The sequence below is a fragment of the Chiloscyllium plagiosum genome, chromosome 15 (genome assembly GCF_004010195.1).
Source record: "Chiloscyllium plagiosum isolate BGI_BamShark_2017 chromosome 15, ASM401019v2, whole genome shotgun sequence".
Classification (NCBI taxonomy): domain Eukaryota; kingdom Metazoa; phylum Chordata; class Chondrichthyes; order Orectolobiformes; family Hemiscylliidae; genus Chiloscyllium; species Chiloscyllium plagiosum.
Genome location: NC_057724.1, coordinates 35,297,046 through 35,303,045, shown reverse-complemented (window position 1 = coordinate 35,303,045; position 6,000 = coordinate 35,297,046).

The following is a 6,000-nucleotide window of genomic DNA, read 5'->3' as shown; positions in this document are numbered from 1 at the left end:
CCAGGGATAATAAGAATGTTCAATAATTCATGAATGCATGTGAGGCCTGATAAACACATCAATCCCAGCAGTGGAGGAAGCTCCCACACCTACACAATGTTCCATTCCTTGGATGAATGTGCCAACAGACTTATTGCCGGTTCACAGGGAAGATTACAACCTTGTGACTGATTACTTCTCTAAATTTTCCATTGTTTGAATTCTTAGCAGCACAATCGTTGCTGATGTAATGACAGCTATTACCAGTTTATTTGATGTCCTGGATCAGATAGTGTCTGACAATGATTGCATTACAGTATCAAATCATATTAAGACATTTATACTAAGTGGGGAGTGACCAAATTATCAGCCACTATCCATGTTCAAAGGACGTAGCAGAAAGAATGGTACACGCTATCAAATTAATGAACATAAGAGCGTCAATAGAAATTTTGCATTGCATTGCTACATTTTCCTGCAACACCGATGGGGAAGTGATTACTCTCCCCAGGACAGCTTATGCTTGGAAGGCAAGTATGAACAACTGAACCCAACAATGTAATTGTTTAACAATTCTGAGGCATTCTTCTTCAAAGAGAGAGGAGAATATAGAGAGACAGGGTGGGCAAGCAGGTTAACAATTACCAAAACTGCACACTAGGCAGAATGTGTTTGAGAAACCCAAATACTAGGATGTGGATGCAAGCAAATGTTTCTAGAATATGCAACTAGTCCAAATTAAATGAAACCATTACTGACCATAGTGCGACATTGCAAAGGAATACAACCTCGGTCAAGCATTGCATGGTACACCAAATTAGGTATCAAAAGATTGAGGGAATACGCCAATAATAATGACGATTGTATGGTAATGTGAGGCACAGCAACCAATAGCAAGATAACAGAGTTGTAAAAAAGTGCAGATAACAACACATACCACTCCACATGGATAATGATCACCAGATGATCAACTGGAAAACTTCTAAAGCTTTATACTTAAGTTTGAAATGTTAGTCTTGGAAACTGTGTTTTATCTGTTTGCAAAATTAGCAAATTGACAGCACAAGACTGTGTAAAATACATGTCTATCTGTCAGGATAATTTTTAACTTTTGAGTATAGGTTATGCTGTATAATGTTTCACAGTCAGTATGTTTAAGAAAGACATGCATTTGGTTTCACTGTATCATAAATATCATATACTCCAACTTACCTCGGATGATGTGAAACATGACATGCTACTGCAAATATGCTTCCCTGTTGTAAGTGAAAAGCTTAATATTAGCCCAAACACTTCTGTATCTGAGGAATGTAATATCTGTACATAATCATTAGTTATAGCAAACATGTGTAGAATTCTTCAATACCACAATCAAAAAGATAGGCAGGTGGGCAGAGGGAGTGGGACAGCCTTATTAGCAAGAAATGAAATTAAATCAAAAGTAAGAAACGAAGTAGGGTCAAATGGTGTAGAATCTATTAAGAATTGAGGATCTGCAAAGGTGAAAAAAACATATTTGAAGTTGTGTACAGGTCTCTAAATAGTAGTCAGGAGCTGGGGCACAAGATAGACCAGGAGATAGAAAAGGTATGTAGGAAAGTCAAAGTTACAATGATCATGATGGATTTCAATTTGCAAGTGGGCTGGGAAAATCATGTTGGTAGCTTCCAACCTGGCCTCCTAACAGACCAATTTAGGGAACATCTCTGGGACACCTGCACCAATCAACCACACCGCACTGTGGCCCAACATTTCAACTCCTCCTCCCACTCTGCCGAGGACATGGAGGTCCTGGGCCTCCTTCACTGCCGCTCCCTCACCACCTGACGTCTGGAGGAAGAACGCCTCATCTTCCGCCTCGGAACACTTCAACCCCAGGGCATCAATGTGGACTTCACCAGTTTCCTCATTTCCCCTTCCTCCACCTCACCCCAGCTCCAAACTTCCAGGTTAGCACTGTCCCCATGACTTGCCCTACCTGCCTATCTTCCTTTCCACCAATCCACTCCACCCTCCTCTCTGATCTATCACCTCCATCCCCACCCCATTCACCTATTGTACTCTATGCCACTTTCTCCCCACCCCCACCCTCCTCTCATTTATCTCTCCACCCTGCAGGCACTCTGTCTCTATTTCTGATGAAGGGCTTTTGCCCGAAACATCGATTTTCCTGCTCCTCAGATGCTGCCTGAGCTGCTGTGCTTTTCCAGCACCACTCTAATCTCGAATTTGGTTTCCAGAATCCGCAGCCCTTGTTTTTAACTTGAGTAAGATAAGGGTCTATAGTGTTTGAGGCAAGGTGCTATCATGGATAGAAACTTGGCATTCTGGCAGAAAGCAGAGAGTGGGGATAAAAGGGGTCTTCTCAGGATGACAGCCAGTGACAAGTGGTGTTCTGCAAGGCTCAGTGTTGGGAACATAACGTTTCACTTTATACATTAACGATCTAGATGAAGGAACCAAGGGCATTCTGGCTAAGTTTGCAGATGATACAAAGATAGGTAGAGGGACAAGTAGCATTGAGGAGAAGGGGAGGCTGCAGAAAGATTTGAACAGGTTGGGAGAGTCAAAGAAGTGGCAGATGAAGTACAATGTGGGAAAGTGTGAGGTCATGCACCTGGTAGGAAGAATTGAGGCATGGACTATTTTCTAAATGGGAGAAAATTCATAAGTCTGAAGTGCAAAGGGACTTGGGACGTCTAGTCTAGGATTCTCTCAAAATAAACTTGCACGTTGAGTCATTAGTTAGGAAGGCAAATACAATGATGGCATTTATTTTGAGAGGACTTGAATATAAAAGCAGAGAGGTACTCTGAGGTTCTAGTCAGACCACATTTGGAGTATTGTGCACAGTTTTAAACCCCATATCTCAGGAAGGATGTAGTGGCCCTGGAGTGTGTTCATGCGGATGATACCAGGAATGAAAAGCTTTACATTTGAGGAATATTTGAGGACTCTGGGTCTATAATCGATGGAGTTTAGAAGGATGAGGGGGATGTAATTGAAACATACAGAACACTGAATGGCCTGGACATAGTAGATGTGGGGAAGATGTTTCCATTGGTAGGAGAGACTATCTTTGAGTAAAGGGAAGACCATTTGGAACAGAGATAAGGGGAAACCTCTTCAGCCAGAGAGTGATGAATCGATGGAATTCCTTGCCACAGAAGGCCCTGGAGGTCAGGTCATTGTGTATATTTAAGATTAAGATAGATATGTTCTTGAGTAGTGAGGGGATCATGGGTTACTGGGAGATAGCAAGAGAATGGGGATGAGAAACTTATCAGCCATGATTGAATGGCGGAGCAGACTTGATGGGATAAATGGACAAAATTCTGTACCTATGTCTTATGGTCTTATAAATGATTTTGTTCTGGAAGACAGCATAAGCATTGCTGCTTCAGTACAAGAAAACAGTCCTGCAGAGGCAAATACACCAGTTGTTTTCCAAAGCGGGGGAACATAGGAGAAACAACAGGGATGAAATCTTCAGGATGGTTAGCCAAGGAAGTTCATGTCAGCAGCCTGGAAGCTAGCTGCTTGCTCAACCGGTCACCATAGAATTGCAACGGGAAGGATTTGGGTGTGCTTGCCAGGGCCACTGGCCTTCCTCCAATGACTATTCGTCAATGATGTTGAATGTCAGTTGGTAGTCAAAATATTTGTGTGCTTATGGTGAATGAGCAGTGGATGGGACCAGTTAAGTTACTTTGGCAGAGGTCACATGGGCTTGATTATATGTTTGCAGGTGGGATTGGCAGCATCGAACAGTTGCTTTCTCTTGAGGGAAGATGTCATAGAGTCATAGGGATGGACAGCATGGAAACAGACCCTTCAGTTCAACTCATCCATACTGACCATATATCCCAAACCTAATCTAGTGTCATTTGCCAGTACTTGGCCCATATCCCCCTAAACCCTTCCAATTCATATACGCATCCAGATACCTTTTAAATGTTGCAATTGTACGAGCCTCCATCACTTCCTGTGGCAACTCATTCCATATACACAGCATACTCTGCATGAAAAAGTTGCCCTTTAGATCTCAAATTTTTTCTGCTCAAACCCTAAACCTAAGCTCTCTAGTTCTGCACGCATGGAGGAATTCCAAGGGAAGAGCTTTTTGATGGCTAGACTGTGGGATTCTGTCTTCCAAGCTATTGAGATCAACACACTGTTCCAACTGTCCTCTGGTAACAGTGAACTAACCTCATCTGTCATGGATTGCATATATTTCCTGTTTACTTGACTAATGCATCATTTTAAACTACTGCTTCTTATCAATCATCTTAAAAATACTTACAAATAATTAACTACATTTCTTAGTTATGTAGCAGCTGAAGAATAACTTTACAGGAAGATTTTCTCTACCTTCCTCTGTGAGACATAAACAAAGCAATTACTTATTTTTTTTTCACTTTTCCTATTTTCCATTATAAATGCACTTGTTTTTATCTCTAATGGACACACGTGTTTTTGGGAATCTATTCCTTTTCACATACATAAAGCAAAGTTTGGACTACCTTTAATGTTTCTCACTAGCTTGCATTCATTTTTTTTAGTCCTTCTTTGCTGGGCTCTAAATGCATTTAAATCTATTTATATAGACAATACAATCCTCCTATCCATCACAGAACTGAGATGCTGCAAATTATTTCCGCAGCAAAAAACCTTGTTATTTTTGTTAATCAGTCAAAAAGTACAATTACAATTGTGCTCATTATGTTAAGTATACAGTCTCCCAGGTGCATGTATTTCATCAACTGCTGCATTGTTGCGCATTTCCTTTGCTCATCTTCCCTTTTGTTTAAAGATGAACTATGATCAGTGAGGAATTGAAAGAATATGCTGTATGTTTGACTTATTAGCAGAGTTACCTGAACTACTAAAGTGCCTTTTCCTAAAATTCTCAAGTTTTGTTTTGGTGAACATTTACAAAACATGCATATTTCCGAGACCTTTCTAGAGTGAAGATTGAAATAACTGTAGGTGATAACTGTCCTGCAGTGCTTTGCACCTAGTACTGAATGAGAGCAATTACAACCACTACTATTAATGTAAAGGTGTCATTTTCAGCAGAATTATCCATCTATATGGACAGAATCTACCAAAAGGCATTTATTATTCATTCCTAGTTGCCAGCGAACCTTTCTGTAATCTAGTTTCTCTGAATGACTAAAGTGCATGCAGGGTCGAGAATGCGATGCTGGAAAAGCACAGCAGGTCAGGTAGCATTCGAGGAGCAGGAGAATCGATATTTCGGGTAGAAGCCCTTCATCAAGATCTCCAGCATCTGCAGTCCTCACTTTCTGCGGAAGTGCATACTGTAAGGGTACATCACAATACTGTTAGTCAGAAAGTGCCAGAACTTTTGTGCAGCTAAAATTAAGGAATAGGTTATGTATTTCCAAGTCAGGAGAGTGTATAACTCTCAGGAACCAAGAAGGTGTTTTTTTTCACACATCTATTACTCTTCTTCTGGGTAATAGAAGTTGCAGACTTGAAAGGTGCTGTCAAATAAGCCTTGGTGAGTTACTGCACTGCATTCGCATAAGTCACTCTCTGGAGCCACAATTCATTATTGGTGAAAGTGATTGAGGTGATCGATGAAATGACAGTCAAGCAAACAACTTAGTTCTTGACTGCATCAAGCTTCTTGAATATTGTGGTGTTTCTTCCCCTTGAACAGTCTTACTCCAGAGCTTCATCAGTAATTCTGGATATAATATCCCTTTTTTCTTAGTTACTCAATAGCTGTCAGATAGAAACAGAGCTTACTAAACTGCCATATAGCACCTACACTTCACCTACAATAAGTACATTGGACACAAACATTTTCCTCTCAAGCCCACTATGCCATTAAACAGATATTGCCCCTGGTATGTGACTGCACTCTGGTATAATTGATACACTAAATTCCATTTCCTTATTTTTTAGTGTTTCTATCTTGTAACAGCAGAAAGGCCATCTTGCTCAAAACCATTTAGCTGGAGTACATTCCATACAGTTGTGGCAGCCTTA